The sequence below is a fragment of the Globicephala melas genome, chromosome 19 (assembly GCF_963455315.2).
Source record: "Globicephala melas chromosome 19, mGloMel1.2, whole genome shotgun sequence".
Lineage (NCBI taxonomy): Eukaryota > Metazoa > Chordata > Mammalia > Artiodactyla > Delphinidae > Globicephala > Globicephala melas.
Genome location: NC_083332.1, coordinates 20,401,261 through 20,411,182, shown reverse-complemented (window position 1 = coordinate 20,411,182; position 9,922 = coordinate 20,401,261).

Genomic DNA, 9,922 nt, shown 5'->3' with positions numbered 1-9,922 from the left:
AAATTCTACTAAGATGACTTACCATATTCATGACCCAGTATTTCACTCTTGCATCCAGAGACTTTTTTGGTCTTTTGTATTCTGACTTTTCCAAGTCCTGGTGGAAAGGTAGGTCTGGAGTCTCCGGGCCCCAGAAATCTGACGGAGGGTGGATGGAGTTTTCTGGGTCTGGTAATTTGCTGTCCATGGTGTCTCCCTCCCGACCACAGGGGCAAAGCCAGGCCAGATGAGGCAGAGGGGTCACTTCCTAGTAACTTCATCCTCCTCCCTTAGTTGAGACTTCAGGAAAGGGGGCTGAAGGGTCCCTGGGAGTCCCAGGCCCTGGGCTGTGAGGAGTCTTGGTAGAAGATTCCAGGCCTGGGAGCTGGGCCAAATCAGGTAGGTAACACCAGATCTGGGAGTTTCCCCTGCAGAGTTCATCCCCTGCTTCATTTCAAACCAGTCACCTCTGGCTGCATGGTTGCAACTCCAGCATCCACACGTGTCTGGACGGCAGCTTTGTCATAGGATAGCTCCCCAGGCTCCCCTTAATCGGGGAGGTTGTCAGTCCTCACAATTCACTTTGCTGGCATTTCTCCTGTTCTGGTATTCAGTCCAGACCCCCTTTTTTCCCTCTCTAGCCCTCTAGATTCTGCACTTACGCCACGCATGCCAGAATCTCAGCTCTGGGGAGAGAACGGGCCTGTAACATCAGGCCCAGCTCTGGCCAAACATTCTAAGTGGGGAGCCAGAGGAAATTGGAGACATTTTTCCTCCCACCCGCCCATCCGTCCATCCATCCATCCATCCATCCATACATACATACATCCTATAAATATATACGAAGTATGAATATGTCCCAGGCCCCACGCTGGACCTTCCCTAAGCTTGGGGAACACAGAAATAAAACAGAAATTGTGTTGCTTTTTCCTGCACATCATGCATGCTCCTGCTTCAGGTAATGGCACCTCCAGTTTCCTTTGAAGAACATTTCTACCCCAACTTGCAGTCTCTAAGGTTTGAGAGGGGGCTACTCCACCCACTGAACTCACAGTGGGCATGTGACCCTGGCCTGCCAACAGTGCACTCCATCCTCTAACTCCTGTGATTGGCTCACAGGTGGAATGGGGCCAAGGTGTAATGCTGGGGGTTTTGCCAGAAACATAAGGGAAGAGAAGTCTTTTTTGGCTGGGGTGTCCTGGGAGGAGAGGCCGGGGCCACAGCATGGAGAGAGTCTGCCTGAAACTGAAGCCAGCACAGAGGAGAGACCAAGTCCTTAGGATATCAGCTGAGCTCCTTAATCCAGCTATGCTTGAGACTTTTCAGTTACCTGAGCCAATAGATCTCCCTTTAACCAGTTTGAGTTGTGTTTTCTGTCACTTGCAACCAAAAGAGTCATGCTAATAGGCAGAGGAGAGAAATGGAAGATGTACAATCTGGGCTCTCAGAGACAATCTGAGGACGAGGCGATGTGCGATGTCAAGGCGGGCACAGCCTTTCGGCTTCTGCAGCTTGGACAGTGGGAGATGAGGGGCTGGAGAGGAATCTGTATATGGCTCTTGAAGGACTGGCAGGGTTGTGTCTTCACCCTGGGTGATTTTGAAATCAGTGAGGGTTGGCAAGTGGAGTGAATATGGTTGTCTGCAAGAAGGGAGCGTGGTGTGGACATGGGGAGAATCATCCCCGGGTCCATGGCCCAGCAATGTGGCTTGATGTGTGTTCACAGATGCACAGGGACTGACACCTTTTAGCAAAGTTACCTGCTAGACTAGTGCCAAAGACACAAGCTCCTTTTGGCAAGAATTCCCTCCTTGCCTGGCATTCATGGCTCTCCATGGTCTATCCTCAGCGTACCCAGGCAGCTTTAGTTCCACTGCTCCAGCCACACCCCTCACTTTGCTAGTGCCCCATAACCTTTTACACCCTCTTTGTCACATCTCTTTGTCATTTCCTTTTGCATGGCCCAACTGTGTTGCCACTTTCTCTCCCTGTTTTGAAGCCCAAGGGGCTGTTCTTGTGAACCTCTCGTGACTTTGGCTTTCTGAACCTTGGATTGGGAAGAGGAAATCGAGGCACAGAGGCTGCACCCACATTTGGGTGGAGGCAGCAGCAGAGACAGAGGCCTAGACTGCATATGCAGAGTTAAAAACAAGATTTTAGCAAAAGCTGAAACCCTCAGCCAGACATGAGTGGTGGAATTTGCAGCAAGGGCATGGGACAATTCACGGGATGTTGGAGTGGTGTTCAGGTCATGCCCTTCCAGTCACCAGGGAGAAGGTGATGTCCTTCACCTGGTATGGGTCTGTGATCCAGGTCTCCTATTATACCATGAGCCCCCAAGTGCAGGCAAGGAGCCGGCATTCCTTTCAGCCTTGTGGCACCATCCAGGTAGGTTGGTTGGCAGGACAACTCCAGACTCTGAAAACTTCCCTGAGGCTCTGGAACCCCAATCTCAGGTTCCCAAAGCAAGCTCTGGTTGAGATTTAGCTTTGGGCCAGCATGTGGTTGACATTCCTGGGCTGCTGGTACAATTCCAGTCAGGCTAAGCTGGACTTTTGTAAAGCACTACATGTGCTTTTGAATAGTTTAAAAAATCATATAATAACACACAATGATAAATACCAGTTAACATTTTTGTCATTTCTGCCTCAGACTTCTTTTTAAAGAAGCAAAAAGTAGCAGACAATATAATGTAATATATCCATTGCCTATTGATAAGCATTTAGATGATTTCCAGTTAGTGAAAGTCCTACATGTCTCCTTGGACACACGTGTAAGCATCTCTAGGGTAATAAACCTGGAAGTGCAGTAGCATCTTCAACTTTGCTCTATTGTCACATATACATTCCCACCATAAGGTAAGAGTTTCCCCACATTCTATCCAACACTTGGACTTAAATTTTTTTCTTATGTGTGTTCACTGTTGATTAATTTGTATCTTCCCCATTGCTGGATGTCCCCTGTGCCTTTTCTAGCCGTTTTAAATCCATCCATCATCACATCACTCCTTTCTCTCACGATTGGGCTCCTGTAAGAGGTACAGCTGTCGTAGGTTTCAGGTAAGCAGCTTAGCTTCCGTGCCCTTATCTGTGAAATGGACATAATAATGGCTGACCCATGAGGTTTAGACAATGCAGACCAACCAGCTCTTCCAGCCTTGTAAGGTCCAAAGCTGATGGGGAGACCCAAGTCTGTCTTCTTCCTGCAAGCAATCAGGCCTAGGTGACGCTTTCATTTTTGTCAAGAAGAACAGAGCCTGCATTGATGAGACCAAGGTGCAATTTCAAGTCAAGCAGAGCTTCTCCTGAAGCTGGAATGGCACCCCATTTCCCCAAGGAAGGCTCACTTCTCCTTGCCAGGAGGCTGAGGGGGAGAACGTGGTGGAGGTGGGGGAGAGTAGGTACCATCTTCAGAGTCGCAGTTGGTGGGGCTGGAGAGCCTGCACTGTAGCAAATCACCTCCCGCCTTCCTCTTGGTAGGCCTGCATCCATTCCCAGTGCAGCCCAGGCATCTGGCCTCTTCCACCTGAGGGCCTTGGCAGACCTAGGAAGGAGAGGCAGGGCCCAGGGTCAGGTCAGGCTGACACCACAGAAAGGAAGCAACTGTGTGGGAGACACACCTGACAGGTGATTTGTTTCTGCCCTAGGCTCCCCATCAGCCTAGCCTTATCTCTGCTTTGCAAGGCCTCCAGGCCCAAAAGCAGAACAACTCTGCTTCACTTAAGACGGGAGAGAACCATCTAGGGGACTGCCTGAATTTTCCTGGAGGCTTTGGGCCCCGAGGATTTTCCTGGGCACATCCTGAAGCTTATTCATTAGCCATCAAGGCATCATCAAGTTACCTGAATTTTTCAGTTACCTGAAAAGCAGTATTAAATCACCTTGAAAGGAACCTATTTTAAAGCTAAAAGTTGATGGATTCTGGCAAATATGTACACCTGTCTAACCAGACTTAAAATCTCCCCAAATGCATAATTTCCATGGGTTTTCATGCTAATAGTTGAAAACATAAAAATGCAACTCTTTCCAATCAGTGAGCTGGAGCAATGACCGACATCAGGAAGACCAGCATTTGCTGGCCAGATTTTAACAGCTACCTTTGCGTGGTTGGTGGATGGGACTGGAAAGTGAGCATGTAATTTAGTGATGCCTATTCTCCATTAGATTCACATAACTTTCTGAAGTGACTTTTTTAGTTATCAAAACCATTAAACCAAGTATCAAGATAAAATGAACTCAGAACCAGGCTTCCAAATTGCTGTATCACAAAGTGTTAATCAAGGTTTTAAAAAATAAATGAAGCACATTTAATCACACTGCCACTTACTAAGAATATCATGATTAATATTTGGAAGAGAGCAAAAAGATTGTGTTGTTAATAAATAAGTTAGTTAAACTACTGTTTATCTCTATTTTATCCTTTTAAATGTGTATTTTGTGTATGTTTTATTACAAACACATTGAAATAATACCATAGTATACAGCAAACCCTGAAACAAGGATTTGGGTGCAGGTTGTTTATTTGGGAGGTGATTTCAGGAAGCAGGAGGGAGGGGAAGGGGGAGGGAGACAGAGAGGGGTGCACAGGTGAGGGCTTCCCTCACTACCTCAGAGGCCATCTGAGGTATCATGTAGGCATTCAGACGGTCCCATCAAGGGATGGAGAAGTTGGGATACTTACCTTCTTTTCTTCATTGGGTAAGAGTTGCCCTTGGGATGTTAACTCCCTGACATTTTCAAGCTGCCCTGTAAGCTGGCCAAGGAATCTTCTGTGGTGCAGGAAAAGCCTTTAGCCTAAAAAAGCAGAAAGGAGCCAGTGCTGGTGGGGAAGCAGCTGCTTGTGTGGGAGCACCCACCACATCTGTAGGGATAGGGGGTGGCCCTCAGCAGCATCCCTGAAAAGGTCTGTGCTTGTAAATTGTTGACGGAAAAGAGTGCATAACCTAAAACTGAGTGGAGACCACTAACCTTGAGATTATTCAGAAAGTGGTAAAAAGCTAAATGGTGACTGAGAATAACTGGTGTTTAAAACCAAACTCCACCCTTGTTAACAGTGAAAGCACACCTACCCCTCCTGGCCAACGACCACCCCTTCCCCGGCACTCAGCCCAGATTATTTTATGGGTAAAGGCCGTGAAATTCTTAAGGACAAGGTAATGCTGTTTCAACTGTCCCAGAGCATAGAGAATGACCTACTACGTCCCTAAATGGAAAAACTTGCTATTGAAATTATGGCCATTTCCCTTGGATTTGTCTACAAATTTAGTGTAACTCCAAAGTGAAGGGAAACTCATTCTGTCAAAGTTTTACGCCCTTCTTTTAAAAACTCCTACAAGGCACCCCTCAATGCCTCTGAATTCTATTTGTTTTAATCAACTTAATTGAGGTACAATTTCCATACAAACAACAGCACCCATTTGAAGTGTACACTTTGATGAGTTTGGCAGATGCACCCCTGAAAGCAGCACCAAAATTGAGATACAGAATATTTCCATCATCCACAAAAGTTTCCTCATGACCCTGTGCAGTCGCTCCCTCCCTCTGCCCCTGGCCCCAGCAACCACTGATCTACTTTCTGTTACCAAAATTTAGTTTGCATTTTCTAGATTTTATACATGTGGAATTATGCAGCATGCATTCCTTTGTGCCTGGCGTTTACAGGCTTTCTCTAGTTGCGGTGAGTGGGGGCTACTCTTCCTTACCGTGTGCAGGCTTCTCATTGTGGTGGCTTCTCTTGTTGCGGAGCACGGGCTCTAGGTGCGCAGGCTCCAGTAGTTGTGGTATGAGGGCCATAGAGCGCAGGCTCAGTAGTTGTGGCGCATGGGCTTAGTTGCTCTGTGGCATGTGGGATTTTCCTAGACCAGGGATCGAACTCTTGTCTCCTGCATTGGCAGGCAGATTCTTAACCACTGCGCCACCAGGGAAGTCCCCATTTGTTCATATTTATTACCAAGTAGTCTTCCATTGTATGGATATACCACACTTTGTTCAGCCATTCACCTGTTTTGTCATTCATGTTGTTTCCAGTTTTCTACTATTATGCATAAACAATGACCATTTGTGTATGAGTCTTTGTGGGGACATCCATTAGTTTTCTATCACTCCTGTAACAAATTAGCACAAATTTAGTGCTTAAAACCATACTCATTTATAACCTCACAGTTCTATAGGTCAGAAGTCTGGGTACAGCTTGGCTCAACTGGATCCTCTATTTAGAGTTTTATAAAGCTGAAGTCAAGGTGTTGGACATCTTTGTCTCTTATCTGGAAAGAGTCCCTTTCCAAGTTCATTCATTTCCTTGGTGGCCTAATGAGGACTGAGGTCCTCATTTCCTTGTTAGCTCCCAGCCTGGACAGTCTTTTCTCTTAGAGATTGCCCTCTTGACCTTGCACATGGCCACCTGCATCTCAGAGCAACAAAGGCATGTAAAATCTTATGCTCAGAATCTTTTTGCCTTCTTTCCTTGCTCCATCTCTTCTGCCTCCAGCTGGAGAAAGTTCTCTGCTTATAAGAGCTCATGTGATTAGATTGGCTCACCTGTATACTTCAGGCTACTCTCCCTTAATTACATCTGTAAGATCCCTTTTACCCTATTTACAAGTTCCAGAAATTTTTGGAAGCCATTCTACCTACCACAGGATATATGTTTCAATTTCTCTTGGGCATATACCAGAAGTAGAATGGCTGGGTTGCATGGTAGGTATATGTTTAGCTCTACCCACCCACTCCAAAAAAAAACCAAACAGTTTTTTTAAAGTGGTTTTACCATTTTCTATTCCTACCAGCAGTATATGAAAGTTCTATTTGTTCCATATCCTGTCCACACTTGGTATTGTCAACCTTTTTGATTTTAGCCATTTTGATGAATATGTAGTGGTATCTCATTGTAGTTTAATTTGTATTTCCCTGATGATGAATGACGTTAAGCATCTTTTCAGGTGATCATTTGTATATTTTCTTTTATAAACTGTTCAAATATTTAGCCCCTCTTTTTGGGGGGGCTGTTTATCCTCTTATGTCTGATTGTAAGGATTCTTTATGTATTTAGGGTTTAAGTATTTTATGAGTTACATGTATTATGAATATTTTCTCCTAGTGTGTGACTTACTTTTTTATTTTGTTGGAGTGACTTTCCAAGAGCAAAAAAATTTTATTATGATAAAGTGAAGATTATCTTTTTTTTCTTTTGTGGTTCATGCTTTTTGTATTCTAAGAAATCTTTGCCTACCCTAAGATTTTCTTCTATGTTTTCTTTTAGAATTGTTATTGTTTACAATTTTACAGTTAGTCTTGTGATCCATTTCAAGTTAATTTTGTGTATGGTGTAAGTTAATGGTCAATGTGGTTTTTTTTCTTATGGATGCCCAGTAGTTCAATTTGTTGAAAACTTTCCTTTTCATTACTGAATTGCCTTGCCATCATTGTCAAAAAGCAATTGAAGATATATGTGTATGTCTTTTTCTGGACCCTCTAGTGTGTTCCATTTTCCATGCTTTTGCCAATACTTCCCTGTTCTGATTGCTGCAGATTATAGTATGACTTGAAATCAGGTAGGGTAAATCCTCCAATTTTGTTTACCTTTAAAAAAAGCTGTTAAAAATTATATTGCTGGTTATTTATATTTCCATATATGTTTTGGAATTAGGTTGTCAATTTCTGTAAAAAATCCTCTTGGAATTTTTATTGGGATTGCTTTGAATCTATGGATAAGTTTGGGAGAATTGACATTTTAAGCATACTGAAACACCCTGTGCAGACATGGTATATTTATAGTATATCAATGTTCCATGGTTTTCATTGTAGAAGACTTCATTATCTTTTGTTGTCTTTACTCCAAAGTACATTTTGTTTATTGATGCCACTTTAAATATTTTTAAAATTTCATTTTTTAATTGTTTTCTTCTAGTATCTCAAATTATAATTGATTTTAATAGTATCCTTGTAACTTCTGACCTTACTAAATTCCCTTATTAGTCCTAGCAGTTGTTTTATAGATTCTTTAGAATATTTTATATAAAAAATCAGATAATTTCAATAGAGATTGTTTTATTCCTCCTTTCCAGTATTTATATATTTTATTTTACATCATATTTTATTTTAATTGTATTTCATTTTACTCTTTTAAAATTTATTTACCATCTTATTTCAATGGCAAGAACTACCAGTACAATACTGAATAAAAGTGGCAGGAGCCAGCATTCTTACCTTGTCCCCAATCTTGGGAGAAAGCATTTGTTATTTTACCATTAAGGATGATTTTAACTGTAGGCTTTTTGCAGGTGTCTCTGATCAGATTGAGAAACTTCTCCTCTATTTCTAGTTTGCTGAAAGTTTTTTTAAAATCACAAATAGATGTTAAATTTTGCCAAATGCTTTTTATACATTTATTGAAATGATCACTTGGTTTTTCTGCTTTATTCTGTTAATATCATGAATTACACTGATTGATATTTAACTGTTAAATGGCTTTGTCAGACTTTTGGCATTACTTTCTGCTGATTTTATAAAATTAATTGGGAAGTGTTAACCTCTATTTTTTTTGAATTTTATTTTATTTACTTTTTTATACAGCAGGTTCTTATTAGTCATCAATTTTATACACATCAGTGTATACATGTAAATTCCAATTGCCCAATTCATCACACCACCCCCCCAACCCCCCCACCCCCACCGCTGCTTTCCTCCCTTGCTGTCTATATGTTTGCTCTCTACATCTGTGTCTCAGTTTCTGCCCTGCAAACCGGTTCATCTGTACCACTTTTCTAGGTTCCACATATATGCATTAATATACGACATTTGTTTTCCCTTTCTGACCCAGCAGTTATGGGATTTGATTTTACTGTGATTGTGCCCCTCCTACCATCTCACTGTGGCTTCTCCTTTGTCTTTGGATGTGTGGTATCTTTTTTGGTGAGTTCCAGCGTCTTCCTGTCGATGACTGTCCAGCTGCTAGTTGTGATTCTGGTGTTCTTGCAAGAGGGAGTGAGAGCACGTCCTTCTACTCTGCCATCTTGGTTCAGGGCTGATCTTTCTATATTTTTTGAAAACGTTTGTGTAAGATTTGTGCTATTTCTTCCTTGAAAGTATAATAGAATTCACCAGTGAAGCCATTTGGGCCTGGAGTTTTCACTGTTGACAGGTTTTAACTACCAACTCAATTTCATTAATAAATGTACAGGACTGTTCAGATTTTGTTGCATCTTGTGTTAATTTTGGCAAGTTGTATTTTTTCAAGGAATTTGTCCATTCCCCTCTTTTTATCTTGATCAGAATAGCTATATGTTTATCAATTTTGCTGATCTTTTCAAAGAACCAAAATAAAACTCGTGGAGCAAGTTAACCTACAGTTAAGAGCCAAGTCTATCTGGCCCTGAATCTTTTCTTTTTCCCCTGCCACATGGCATGCGGAATCTTAGTTCCCTGACCAGGGATCGAACCTGGGCCCAGCAGTGAAAGTGCCAAGTCTTAACCACTGAACCACCAGGGAAATCCCTGGCCCTGAATCTTAAAGCAGAACCATCTAGAAGTGCCTAGCCCAGGTCAGTCAATTTCCAGCCAATCCACAGACACAAAAGTGAGAATAGTGATTGTTGTTTCAAGTAACTGAGTTTTGGAGGTGATTTGTTAAGCAGCTATAGCTGACTGGTACAGTTTATAGGTCCATCAGTTCCCTACTGAAGGATATTTAGCAAAGTGAACTTTCCCAAGCAAAGCTTGGCTCATTTAATAAAAAGCATTTCTATAAGATTTATTTCTAGAAGAACTGCAGTGTCAAAGGGTTTGCACATTTAAAATCTTTTAATAATATTCCTAAATTATGCTCACTAAAGCTATGCTGATTCATGTTCCCAGCAAGCAGTTTATAAGCATCTATTTTTCCTCACACTTTCCAAAACTAGAGGTTAAAATATTTAATTTTCATCAATCTAATAAGTGAAATATAA